General features: G+C 40.9%; 1 long non-coding RNA gene across 1 annotated transcript in view; it reads right to left on the bottom strand.

Moving 5' to 3' along the window:
• Nucleotides 1-10,456: 10,456 nt before the first annotated feature.
• The window catches only part of LOC122560764, a 91,175-nt gene continuing 86,903 nt past the window's right edge, over nt 10,457-14,728 (bottom strand). The window contains exon 4 of the long non-coding RNA XR_006314804.1: nt 10,457-10,560. This is a non-coding gene — a long non-coding RNA (uncharacterized LOC122560764). The remainder of the gene's footprint in view (nt 10,561-14,728) is intronic.

Here is a 14,728-nt window from a genome sequence, read left to right as displayed (position 1 = left end):
GCATGGTCTCTGCTGTACCTATTTATTTGCCCGGAACACCTCACCAGCATGAACAGCAGTACCAGCCACTTTCATTGTACACAATCCCACCTTTTTAGTCCATGAGAAAACAGTGCACAATGGATAGCAGATCCAGGATGGGTGCAGAGTGGCCAACATTGTCATCTCCTATATGGAGACAATCCTCTCTCTTGTAAAAGAAGACTGATATCTCTTCTTCTGAGATGCTAAAACACTTGTGACCTGTCAACTGTGTAAATACAGCTGTTCATTCTGTTGCAACTCTCATTAATCTCACTGTCAGTATCACTCACTGCAATCAATGGTTAGAGGTTGTATACAACATCTTCCCACTCCTGTATCTTGTAGGTACCAGCAGGATGTTCATAGTCCCAGTAGTGAAAAAAGCTGATCCATTTGATGAGACTTCCAAGGAATAGAATTCAGAGGCCTCAGAGGAATCATAGGCAAAACTGCCTCTTGCCCTACACATCAGTTCAGTTACTGACAGCTCTGTGCGAACGCCAGGTTTAGAGAGTTTGGGAGCACAAATTGGTGGGCATCTCACTGCAATAGCTCCGAAGCTGGCCCTAGAAGAAACACGCCAGTTCAGTGGCACTTGGAGGACAGCCGGAAATCAGGCACCTGTTCAGCCCTAGGCTGGTGAGATCCCCATAGTGTTGATAATTAGAGGCTTACTCCAAATGTGCAGGGACGAAAAGGAGCAGCAGGCAGTTACTGCAAGTGCAATGGCTGTCATAAAGCAGAAGCAGCTTGACTTCATCATGGAGACCCAACTGATTGAAACATGCAGTTGTCTGGCAGTCCATATGGACAAATTGACAATTGCCGTGAAGAACCAGATCCAGCACCCAGAGGACCTGTTGGAGATGCACACACACACCTGCACTGTATTGTCACAGTGATTGGTCTTACCGTGAAGGCATGGCGATAAGAGGAGAGAGACCCTTCTGGTGCCTCTTCTTCACATGGTGACAACAAATTGGAGTTTGAGCTAAAGAGGATTCACTTGTCTCTGACAAGGAGACCTCCTGCCTGTCTCGGTCATCGACTCAAAAACACCCCTAAATTTACCCGACCAAACCTCCAAGGACTTCCACAGCCGAGCAACTTGGAACAATAGACATCATTGCCCCTTCTGGTCAAACATCCCTATTCTTAAATTTGCCTCTGTGTGCAAAAGTGTTGATGCTGAATAAATTGGTCAGTAATGTCTCATGAGAGGTGTGCAGCATACTCTGCATTAGGATTGCCAGTGTTGAGGGAATCCACAGGTTTGTGCCCTGTACAGATCATGCCTCTGGGTGCAGTGTTCTTGCCCTGTACAGGATCTCACATCACTGAATCTTGCAGCTTTTTCCTCACAAGTTGAGACACTAGCCCTGCCCACTACAGGTGCAGTTGCAGCTATTTTCTTCTTCACCACACCATTCATTTTCCAGTACAATGGGGAGTATCATTAAGAAATGGTTTTTCATCCTCTGCCTCTACATGTTGTTGAGCCTGCAACATCCTGATCCCCTTCCTTATAGCCCTTCCTCTGAACCCTGTTGGCTTCACACCTCTCCAGATTTTAACTGAATCTGTCTGAGTCTGTATCTGCCCATCTTCTCACCCAGCCCCTGGCATATGATATTACCATGCCCAGGTCTGCTCGTACGCTTTCTCCCCCCTTGAAGCCAAGGTGACCTTAACCATGTTTAAATTCACTTCCGGCATTACTCTATTCCATTCTTTCTCTACCTCCTGCAAAAACAGTTGAAAAACCCTTCCCCATCCCCCCACCACTTTATAGTTATCATTCCTTTCCCTCCAGCCTGCAGTCTCCACTAATAGTATCCTGAATTTCTTTCCCACAGCAGTGTCCTCAATGCCCTTTTGCCTTAGTTTCTCTGAGTAGACCTGACTGACTGACTATGTGCCATCCCCTTGAGCTACTTAACATGACAGCCCTGGATGAGAAGTGCCCAGACCTCTGACTGATGTTTGTACATCTCCCTGACTGCATTAGCTGTATTTTCTGCATTGGACAGTTTGGAGTCATAGGATCGACTGTGACCCACTCCCTAGACTGCAGAACCGTGGAGGCCCTGACCAAGAACACCCAATCAAATACCTGAAAATCACTAATTCCCTGTACTGGGATTGGAGACTGCTCTTAACTTACTGTGCCAGGACCCTTTGACTGACAGCTAACTGGTGAGGACTGTACCTTCAAGACAGGAGACCTGGATGCTGGTTTGCTACAAGTGGTGTATATTTGCTGCCTTAATTGCTGGCATATTATGCAGATTGAATCAGCAAGAAAATCTGCCTGGGCACATGGCTTCGCTAATAGACAAAGTAGATCAAGGCACGATTTGGAGATGCCGGTGTTGGACTGGGGTGTTCAAAGTTAAAAATCACACAACACCAGGTTATAGTCCAATAGGTTTAATTAGAAGCACACTACCTTTTGGAGTGACGCTCCTTCATCAGGTGGTAGTGACTACCACCTGATGAAGGAGCGTCGCTCCGAAAACTAGTGTGCTTCCAATTAAACCTGTTGGACTATAACCTGGTATCGTGTGATTTTTAACTTAGATCAAGGCAGGGATATTGAGACTATTCACATAGACACTAAGTGAATGAGCACTGAAAGCAAGTGAGCAGCCCTGAGATGTAGCCTGATTCAGTCCATGAACTGGGTTCCTGTCCCTGCATGTCAAATGACAGCATATTAAGCGTAACTTCTGGTGTGGCCAAAATGTGGGTCTGAACTTTGCAAGTAGCTTGGAGAGGTGCCATCAAGATTCTGAGGGGGTTAGCAATTGTTGAATGCCAATGCCCATAGGTGAGGGGTGCATATAGCTGGTGACCAACATGGAAGCTGTTTGCAGCCAGTGGTCAGCTGATGTCACCAGGTACCTACTTTTGTTTCCATATTGAGAATTCTTCATGTCCAATCTGTTTGGTGGGATTGGAAAAAAGGAAGCTGCATGTTAATGAGGTAAGATGTGCAGTTAATAAGAGTTAATGAGCAATAACCACCCCCACACCCCAATCCCCCAACAGGCATCTCAACCTGTGTATTGAGAATTTCATCTTGACATCAGTTGCATAAAAATGCAGCAAGTTTCTCCCAATATCAAGATTGGCTTCACTGGACTTTGCGTGCAATCCTGTCACATTTCTTGCCATCGTTCAGGCTGTTCTGGCCCGTATAAGATTCTGTCCGCCCTTTTGCTTGCTTATCAAACAAACTGGGGATATATGTGTTGAATCAGTAATGTTCAGAATCAAGACCTGCTTTGGAGGGCCTTGGCATTTCCAGTGATGGATAAACTAGATACAGTGATTATATAATGGATGTGCCAGTACTGTTTATGACTTCCGGTCATCTCGGAGTACTTCACAGATGATTAAGTACTTTTCCTGAAGTGTAGTCACTGTTGACAGCATGGTGGCACACTGCTGTCTCACAGCGCCAGGTTCAATTCCCGACTCAGGCAACTATCTGTGTGGAGTTTGCACATTCTCCCCGTGTCTGCGTGGGTTTCCTCCAGGTGCTCTGGTTTCCTCCCACAATCCAAGAATGTGCAGGTTAGGTGAATTGGCCATGCTAAATTGTCCATAATGTTAGGTGAAGGGGTAAATGTAGGGAAATAGGTCTGGGTGGGTTGCTCTTTGGAGGGTCGGTGTGGACTTGTTGGGCCGAAGGGCCTGTTTTCACACTGTAAGTAATCTAATCTAATGTAGGAAGTAAGGTATATGCAATGTGATAATGGCCAGACAATCTGCTTTCGTGATTGATTGTTTGATAGATAAATATTAGCCAAGATTACAGGATAACTTCCCTTCTTTTCAAACTAGTGCCATAGGATGCTTTACAATGACTGACTCAAGCTGGTAGAAGAGGCCTTGGTTTAATATTTCAGCTGAAAGGCAGCTCATGTGATAGTGTACTACTCAATACAGTTCTACCCTAGAGTGTTAACTCTTATTTTTGCATTCAATTCTGGAATGAAACTCATACCCAAAGCCTTTTGATTTGGATGCGATAGTGCCTCTATCTGAATTAAAGCTGACACTCAAATTATAAAATGGATATATTAGATATAAAGGTTATAAAATGGATATGATGGTGCAGTAGGTAGTGATCACAAAAGTTGAGTGGTCCCAGTGAGGTGCTAACTTAAGTTAATTTTAGTGTACAGTTTGTGCATAAATGTCAATGCATTTTACTGCTACAAGATATTGTGATCAGGAATATTTACATTTCATCACTTTTGGAACGATCATTGCAGACTATAAATGTTAGGTGTGGACTGTAGATAATTGTGTTATCACTTGCTTCAATTATGCTACATCAATTTCTTATTTTCTTGAGTTTTAATAGTGTTACTACCCCGCTTCCAGCAGTTTGACCTTTCTGTTTACATGAGCAATGTCAATGAGATTTCTAAGTAAAAATATTAAAAGCAGAGATATAATCAAGGTGGTATTTTATGCTTTTTACATCTGGCAAACTGATAGTAAAGCATTAAAAGCCTCATATCTCTGGTTTAAGAGGGCCCATTTTCCAAGTATATGCTGCCAGCAAGAAAGTATACCTACTGGTTATAGATATCGAAAATTATGGACAACATACTTTTGATATTGGAAAATATGAAGTATTAGTCTGGTTACAAGATGATCATATAATATTTAGAATAATGCAATGATAAGCACTTTCAAAGCATTGAGCAATTTCTGGGAGGATTCAATTCCAGTGACAGTCAGTTCTATTTCCACATTCAAGGTTGCATTGAGTTTGCAAAACACAAAGTATTTTCAAAGATTGGGTGACTGTTTCACAGAACACCTATACAGAATCAATACCAAGTTCAACAATTTTAGGACTTCAGCATCTTCCCCAAGCTACCTCTGCATGAGTGCATGCGCACAAATTGACACTATTTGTCATTACTAGCAATTATTTATTATCCACGCCTTTATACAATTCTTCTTTTTTCCCTGTCCATTTGGACTCTAGCTCCACCTATTGTTTACTCCTTAAACCCCATCACCCTATCTTCTGCATTAAGAACAACTTTTTCAGCTACCTGCAGTTCTGAAGAAGTCACTTGACCCAAAATGTTAACTCTGATTTCTCACCACAGATACTGCCAGACCTGAGTTTTTTCAGCAGTTTGTTTTTGTCTCTGATTTCCAGCATCTGCAGTTCTTTCAATTTTTTTACAAAGTATTTTCATGTTTCTTAAAAAAGATAATATATTACATCTATTTTAATAAGCTATTAACAGCCATTAGCTAAATTTTATCTGCATAGCTTGAAGTATCAAGAGTGAACATCTATCTTCTGGTCACCTTTCAGCGTTCCTATTTCAGCATTGGTTTCAACTTTAGAGCATTTTTTTTCTGCTCCAGGTTTTTCTTAATGAAATTCCTTAATCCTATTCAGTTGGCTTCCTTTCTATTCTGGGTTAAGGTGAATGACTCGTTCTTTTGCTTTTTTAAATGCATGCAAGGCTGCTGTTTGAGAAGACCTTTGTTAATCAAACAGCACTTGACGTTTCTTTCCAGCAATTTTTAATGTATTTAGTCAATAGGAACAATAAAGCCTTTAGCGAACATTAAGGTTTGTAAGGGGTATAGTGCACTCGCAAGAATGACATTGGTCTGAAAGGCAAGGAGTAACTTATTTGAGCACACTACGTAATGGGCTTCAATTTGCTTGAAATTAAAGAGTAATGGATAATCTGATTGAGATTTAAGGCAATTAAAAGATTTGATGGGCAAGATGCTTATTGGACACTTGCAGAGCAAGACATCAGTCAGCATGGGAAGCTGATTTGGTGTCAGCTCAATGCTCCAGCTAATGTGATCTCTTAGTCCTGTAAAGCCTGACATGCCTTCAGCAGTAGCAACAACATCAGCATCAATGTTTGTTTCTCCAAAGGATTGTCAACTACATGTAGTTGGTTGACTCTTTCTGCTGTTGCTATGATTCTATAAGAAGGAGTGGACTAGGTTGTCCCAGAGGGAAAGATCCTTGCAGAAGGCTGACAAGGGAGGGGAGGGAAATTTGTGTCTCGTGGTGACATCTTGCTGGAGGTGACGGAAATAGTGGCTAATGATCCTCTGGATGTGGATGTTGGTGGAATGGTAGGTAAGGATAAGGGGGGACCGTATTGCTGCAGTGGGAGGGAGAAGAGGGGGTGAGGGCTGAAGTGGATAAGACTGGCTGAGGGTCTTGCAACTACTGTGCTGAGGAATCCTCAGTTGACAAAGAGGGTGGATGTTTTGGAGGCCTCCTTGTTAAAGTTGACAGCATTGGAGTACATGTGGAAGAGACTGAGAAACTGAGAGAATGGAATAGAATCTTTTATAGAAAGCAAGGTATGAGAATGTATAATCAAAATAACTGTGGGAGTCAGTGGGTTTGTTGTAGACATTGGTGGCCAGCTTATCACCAGAGATGTTGAGGAAGAGAAAGGAGATGGACAAGGTGGAGGTGAGGGCAGGTTGGCAATTGGAAGCAAAATTGATAAACTTTTCCTATTCTGGATGAGAAAAGGAAGCAATATGGATATCTGTGAACTTGTTAAAAAAAAAACTTGCCAAACTAAAAAAGTCCTATTTATATTTACTCTCTGCTTTCTGGCAGCCATTCAATCTTCTATCCATGTCAATATGCTTGTCTGTGCACCATGAGATTTTTTTTGTATAACAACCTTTTGTAGCACCTTACCAAATGCATTCTGGAAATTTAAGTGCAGTACATCTATTCATTCCCTTTTATCCTCAGCACGTATTACATTCTCAAGGAACTCAATAAATTGGTCAAACACAGTTTCCCTTTCACAAAATCATGTTGTCTCTACCTAATTATTTATCTACCTGATTACTTCCAAAATGTCTTGTTATTACTTGAATAATAGCTACTAACATTTTTCCTTCAACAGATGTTAAGCTAACTGTCTCCCTCCTTTTTTGAATGAAGGGGTTACATTTTCTATCTTCCAATCTCATGGGACCTTGGCTGAAAGAATTTTAGAAAATTAACATTAATGCATCAACTACCTCAGTAGACACCTCTTTTAAGATCCTAGAATGATGTTCATTAGGACCCAGGCCCTTGTGAGCCCACAGTTCCAATAATTAACTTGTATACTCTGGTGATTGTGATTTTCCTGACTTCACCCTTGTTCTAATGATGTGTTGCTTTGATGAATAATTATTGGCCAGTATGCTGAGAACCTCCTATACTTTTTTGAATAGTGGTTCTTACCTTTTATGTTCTCCTGAGACAGAAGCTCTTATTGCATTGTAATTGTCTTTAATTATATGCAGTTGGTGGGAATTTGCTTTTACTCTATATATAAAGAACAGACTGAAAATGGCATTGACTAAGAATGGAGTCAAAGATTATTGAAGGAGATGATAAGATCAGCCATGATCTTATTGAATGGTGAAGCAGAATTGAGGGACCAAGTAGCCTGTCCCTCTGTACTCCTAATTTGTAATCATATGCATGTATTGTATGTCTCTGTAAAAATTGACTCCAGTCCTACTCAGTGCACCCAGCTTTCTGGAATATATCAGATAAGACATTGTTCTAATTATACAAAATATGACAACCCTGCTGTCCCAGTATACATGAGGAATGTGTACCACCATTACACATGGGGACACCACCAACCATGTACATGGCAGGTACTCGTGATTCAGACAATGTTGTCGATCTCATATGCTGCAGGCAAGAATCCCCTGAGGCATGGTGCATTGCTGAGACCGAGCAGAGGCTACGACAACAGATGAATGACACTGCACGACAGTCAACAGACTGGAGTGTTCTCTCCCATTTGGAGAACACTTCAGCAGTCCTGGACATTCAACCTCTGTTCTTCGGGTGACTGTTCTCCAAAGCAGACTTCAGGATTGGCAACAACACAAAGTGGCCAAGCAGAAGCTGACAGCCAAGTTCGGTACCCATGGAGATGGCCTTGACGAGGACCTTGGGTTCATGTCACACTACAGGTGACCCCACTGCACTACACAGACACAGGCACTCACTTCTACAGACCCATGCAGTCATGCAGACCCTCTCTTGTATTCTCACGCATGCACTCACCCACAAACTCTTTGACAGATTTGTATCCCTTTACACTCACGCTGTCACTCATATATTCATACCTCCTCGCACATGCATATGTAAGTTTGTGGGGTGAATTTGTACTTGCAGAATTATGTTTTATTTTGCTCAAAAACTGCGTGAATCCATGTAAGCTTCTGTAAATTCCGTTTTTAGATTAGAATCAGTCAACATTAGGGCACAGACAGCCTCACACCTTCAATGCATTATCTGGGCCAATATGGCACCTGTTGTTAAAGTTCACTTGAGAATGTAACTTTTTTTTAAAAAAAAGAATTCTGAGGTTTACATATGAAAGAACTGAAACCAACATGCCCATTCTAAAAGGTGAGAGACTTAAACAACCCAAGTCTTTTTCAATATATAATTTCAGTTACATCACACTATAAACTTTTGCTATAAATTGTGTCCAATGATCTTCTACTCCACAACCAAATGCATTCTGGAAATTTAAATGCAATACATGATGAAGGAGCAGTGCTCTGAAAGCTAGTGCTTCCAAATAAACCTGTTGGACTATAACCTGGTGTTGTGGAATTTTTTAACTCTGTACACCTCAGTCCAACACCAGCACTTCCAAATCACAGTAGGAATATCAGTCTTGATTTTGTGCACAGGTCTCTGGATGGGACTTGAGCCTTCTGACTTGGGAAACAATATTATGTATTTAAACAACAGCTAAATACTTTGTGACAACAACATGAATTTTTATGGTGTTTATTTTAAAAGGAAAAATCACCTGAGTTGCTAAAGTTGTTAGTGACAGTGAACAGGGATGTTTTGCTAACAACTGATCAGGCTTGGCTTTGTTAAGAGGAATCGTGAGATCTTAAGGCACTTAGTGTTATTAACATTTTGAGAACAGTGGATAGTATTGATTTAAGGGAACACCAGGAATGCAGTTTGAAGGAGGAATTTAGTATTATTTGGAGCAAGATCATGTGGAAAAAAAGAGACTCAAAACTGTGACTCCTTGTGAATCATTAGCATCTCTGTTGCATCCCCACCAGTACTTCTGTATACCTGTAGCAGTTTCCATCACCTCATCTTCCTAACTGGTTCTCCTTTTTGTAAGCATTCACACATTAATTTTAACACAAATAAAATTTATGAATGATAAAACAAGAGTGGGATAGGTATTCCCTGATCACAAAATCATAGAATCCCTACAGTGCAGATAGAGACCATTCAGCCCATGAGATGTGAACTGACCCTCCAAAGAGCATCCCATTTCTACCCTATCCCTGTAACCATGGCTTACAAAACCCTGGTCACCATGAGGACATATAGCATGGGTAATCCACCCAACCTGCACATCTTTGGACTAGGAGAGGAAACCAGAGCACCCAGCTGAACAAAGAGACCTAGGATTGCAGGTTCATAGCTCCTTGAAAGTGGAGTTGCAGCTAGCTAGGATAGTGAAGAAGGTGTTTGGTATGCTTTCCTTTATTGGTCAGAGTATGGAGTACAGGAGTTGGGAGGTCATGTTGTGGGTGTACAGGACATTGGTTAGGCCACTGTTGGAATATTGCATGCAATTCTGGTCTCCTTCCTATTGGAAAGATGTTGTGAAACTTGAAAGGGTTCAGAAAAGATGTACAAGGACATTCCCAGGGTTGGAGGATTTGAGTTATAGGGAGAGGCTGAACATTTTGGGGCTGTTTTCCCTGGAGATCGGAGGCTGAGGGGTGACTTTATAGAAGTTTATAAAATCATGAGGGGCATGGATAGGATAAATAGACAATGTCTTTTCCCTGGGATGGGGGAGTCCAGAACTAGAGGTCATAGGTTTAGGGTGAGGGGGGAGGAGATAAGAGACTTAAGGGGCAACTTTTTCACGCAGAGGTTGGTACATGTATGGAATGAGCTACCAGAGGAAATGGTGGAGGATAGTACAATTGCAACATTTAAGAGGCATTTGGATGGGTATATGAATAGGAAGGGTTTGGAGGGATATGGGCCGGGTTCTGGCAGGTGGGACTAGATTGGGTTGGGATATCTGGTCGGCATAGACGAGTTGGACTGAAGGGTCTGTTTCCCTGCTGTACATCCCTATGACTCTATGACAGGAACCCACACAGATATGGATACACAGACAGTCACCCAAGGCTGGAATCGAAACTGTAAGGCAATTGTGCCATCTCCAATGAAAAGCAATACAAATAGACATGTTCTCATAGAATATGCTGATAAAAGAATTCATGTATTTGGTTTGTGGGCAGAAAGTTGTGAATTGTAAGGTTTTTAATACATAGCTTAAACGTAAATAAACATGTTCACACATAATTGTTTGACAAGTGATTGTTTTTATTAGCAGAGGGAAAACAGCCATGTTTTAATTTGGTTCGATGAATACTGACGAAGATTAGTTTGGTCACAATAAGGGTGGCGGTGACATATCTCTGTAAACAAGCAAAAACAACGTTATCTGAAAGATTTTCCATTTAAGTAGTGCCCCTGTAAAAAGGGGCACAAATAATTTTGATATGTGAGTGGTTGGGATGGTCGGTAGCATTATGTAAAAAAAATTCCTTTGCTTAGGGGGTTGATTCATTTGCGTGATTCTGTAATGGTGTATAATTAATTAAAATAACACATACTGATAAATTTTTGCAATTCCATGCGTGATCAGGTTCTCTCCACATGACCTGCTGGGACAGATGGTTATCTTATTCTCCCTACAGCATTTTGAAATTGACAAGATTCTGCTTTTCCATTATCTTTAATTATTCTTGATTCTCTCTACCGTCTCCTATGCTGCCACCACTGCCAGGCTCCCTACAAGATGTTTGAATGCATTAATAGAAAAGGATCTCATTAATACATTGTGTAGGCGACTTTAACAAAATGAAAGACACCATGAAAGCTTTAAGGAGAACATGCTGCACTCTTTGCCATCGTGCCAAGGAATTGAATAGTCTTTTTTTTTCGCAGCCTCACGCTGTGCCATATGTATGACTTCCACATTTTTCTTGCTTTCCACTCTAGTCCATCATTTTTAAAATATTTTGTCTCAGAGTAATGTGCGCAGTCATTCTCTTCAAATAGTGAGAAGAATATGAAGGTATTAGAGAATGTGTAAAATCTTTTTTTTAACTTATTGTCATGGAATCCAGTGCATAGCACAGCTCTTCAAATTATCAAAATAATATAGAAAAACAAAAGAATGTGAAAAAATGATTGACAAAAATGATACCAGAAATGAGATGATTTAGCTTATGAGGAAATAATGAACAAGCCATTCTTTCGTAAGTAATGGCATCCTCTGTGACCGAAGGTGTAATGTCACTCTCACCCTCATCTTGGAGGAGAAGCTCTGGTGTTCATGTAGACCAAGATTCATCTCTGTGCTAATTGTGTTTACCCATATTTGCTTAAAATCTCTTGATCTCTTACCCATCTATTGATTTCAGCCTTTAAGATTTCAATACCATTTCTTAAATTCATTCATTCACAGGAGGACGGTGTCACTGGCTGGGCCAGCACTTATGCCCATTTCTGATTGCACAGAGTCAAGAGTTAACCACATTGCTGTGGGTCTGAAGTCCTATGGAGGCCAGACCAGGTAAGAATGGCAGTTACCCTTCCCTAAAGGGCATTAGTGAACCAGATGGATTTTCCCAAGAATCTTAGGTGGTTTCATGGTCATCATTAGATTCTTAAATCCAGATTCTTATTAATTTCAAATTTCACCATCTGCCATGGTAGGATTCAAACCCAGGTCCCCAGGACCTTATCTGGTTCTTTGGACGCATAGTCCAGCAATAATACCAGTAGGCCTTCTCCTCCCCTCAATAGTTCTATTTTCCATTTTATAAAAATGATCTTAAAAATATGAGAGAGGGTGGATTTACACAGTTTATCCTCAACATTAGAAAAATGATCCTCATTATGCAACATTGGGATAATATAAAATCAAGAACTGGATGCTGGAAATCCTGGAAAAAAAAAAACAGGACTTGCTGGAGAAACTCAACAGGTTTGGCAGTATCTGAATATGTGATGAAGGGTCATTGGACTCTAAACGTTGGCTCTCCTTTCTTTCCACAGATGCAATCAGACCTGCTAAGTTTCTCCGGCAATTTCTGTTTTTGTATCTAAAACATTGAACAAATGGGCTTCAGCTCTTCTCTGTACAAGAAAGGATAATGGGTGGCCTAATGGAGGTCTTCAAATCTATCTTCCCAAACAATTTCAAAATTTTAATTAAATATTTCAGCTTGTGAAGGAGTTCAAAACTGTGAGTCTGAAGTATCAAAACAAAAAATGGCAGAAGCTGGAAATCTGAAACCTGAAATAAACATTAAACTCGAACAATTTTGTAGATCAAACAGTATTTAGAGATGATGTGGATTGGGGTGGACAAAATTAAAAATCACAACACCAAGTTATATAGTCCAAAGGTTTATTTGGAAGTACATGCTTTCGAAGTGCTGCTCCTTCATAGGGTCAGCACTCCAAAGATTGTACTTCCAAATAAATGGATTATAACCTGGTGTTGTGTGATTTTTAAATTCTGTGTACAGAGTTAAAGTTAACAAGTGGTTTTGTGGGTACTCACATGGCCTCTAGTGATACCTGCATTTTTGTGGGTAATATGGAACTGTTTTTATTCCAATCCTAGGCACCCGTCACATCTCTTGTTCTGGTACATTGAGGACTGTATTGGGGTTGCTTCCTGTTGCCACTATGAACAATAACATTTCACTGACTTTGTTTCTAATCTATATCCTACCCTCACCTTCACCAGGCTTATATCTGATTCTTCCCTTTCTTTCCTCAACTTTTTTTGTCTGTTTACGGAGACAGGCAACCCATTCATGATTGTTACAGACATTCGCATTCCGTAGCTACTTCAATTGTACTTCCTGAAACTCTACTTCATATAATGATTCAATTTTATTTGCCCAGTTTCTCTGTCTCTGTTGCATCTGTACTGACATTGCATCATGCACACCAACAATTCCAACATGGTTTTCTTTTTTCTTTACAATGGATTCTCTTAGCATGGTTGACAAGGAGGAAGGAGGTTATATTTGTGAGGCTTACCTCAAAAGAATCCTGGATAGTAGTTTTTTGGGATCTCTCAACTATGTGAGTGTAGACAAGATTTTGCACTTCACCTTTTGCCTCAGTGATCTCTTTATTAATATGAAGACCTTATGATATATTTTACCTTCTTTCATATTCTATATGTATGGCTGCTGTGCGTAGGTGTGACTACATGATCATTCACGAGTGCAAACTTGGCAAGAGGCAAAGGTTTCAACTGTAGGTGAGGTGCCAGCAGACTGGAGGTTGCCTCACGTGGTGCCACTGTTGAGGAAAGTTGGTAAGAAAAAGCCAGGGAACTATAGACTAGTGAGCTTGACATCCATGGTCGGTACATTGTTGGAGGTGATACTGAGGGTCAGGGTTTATTTACATGTATTTGGAAAGGCAAGGATCGATTTAAAGATAGTCAACATGGCTTTGTGTGTGGGAAATCGTGTCTCACTAACTTGATTTTTTTTTTGAAGAAGTGACTGAGGATTGATGAAGGCAGAACAGTGGATGGGGTCTATATGGACTTCATTAAGGCTTTTGACAAGGTTCGTCATGGTAGACTGGGTTAGCAAAGTTTGATCATGTGGAATACAGACTGAACTAGCCATTCGGATACAGCAATGGCTCGAAGATGGAAGATAGGTTGGTGTTGGATGGATTGTTTTTCAGACTAGAGGCCTGTGACCAGCGGTGTGCCACAAGGATCAGTGCTGGGTCTACTGCTTTTCATCATTTATGCAAATAATTTGGATGTGAACATAGGAAGTATAGGTACTAAGTTTGCAAATGACATCAAAATTGGAGGTGTAGTGTACAGCGAAGAAAGTTACCTCAGAGTAATGTGGGGTGCTGCATTTTAGAAAGGGAAATCAGGGCAGAACTTATACACTTAATGGTAAGGTCCTGGGGAGTGTTGCTGAACAAAGAAACCTTGGAGTGCAAGTTCATAGTTCCTTGAAAGTGGAGGTGCAATTAGATAGGATTGTGAAGGCAGTGTTTGATATGCTTTCCTTTATTGATCAGTGCATTGAGTGTAGAAGTTGGGAGGTCATGTTGCAGGTGTACAGGATATTGGTTAGGCTACTTTTGGAATACTGCATTAAATTCTGGTCTCCCTGCTGTAGGAAAGATGTTGTTAAACGTGAAAGAGTGCAGAAAAGATTTGCAAGGATGTTGCTAGGGTTGGAGAGTTTGAGCTATAGGGAGAGGCTGAATAGGCTCGGGCTATTTTCCCTGGAGTGTTGGAGACTGAGGGATGATCTTATAAAGGTTTATAAAATCATGAAGGATATGGATAGGGTGAATAGCCAAGGTCTTTTTCACGTCCAAAACTAGAGGGCATAGGTTTAAGATGAGAGTGGAAAGATTTAAAAGGAACCTAATGGGGCAACTTTTTCACATCTTGTCGAAAGCCTTAATGAGCTGCCAGAGGAAGTGGTGGAGGCCAGTACAATTACAACAGTTTAAAAGACATCTGGATGGGTATGTGAGTAGGAAGGATTTAGAGGAATATGGGCCAAATGC

Source organism: Chiloscyllium plagiosum, chromosome 21, assembly GCF_004010195.1.
Source record: "Chiloscyllium plagiosum isolate BGI_BamShark_2017 chromosome 21, ASM401019v2, whole genome shotgun sequence".
NCBI lineage: Eukaryota > Metazoa > Chordata > Chondrichthyes > Orectolobiformes > Hemiscylliidae > Chiloscyllium > Chiloscyllium plagiosum.
The sequence above is the reverse complement of the archived record's forward strand: the minus strand, read 5'-3'. Positions and strand labels throughout refer to the sequence as shown.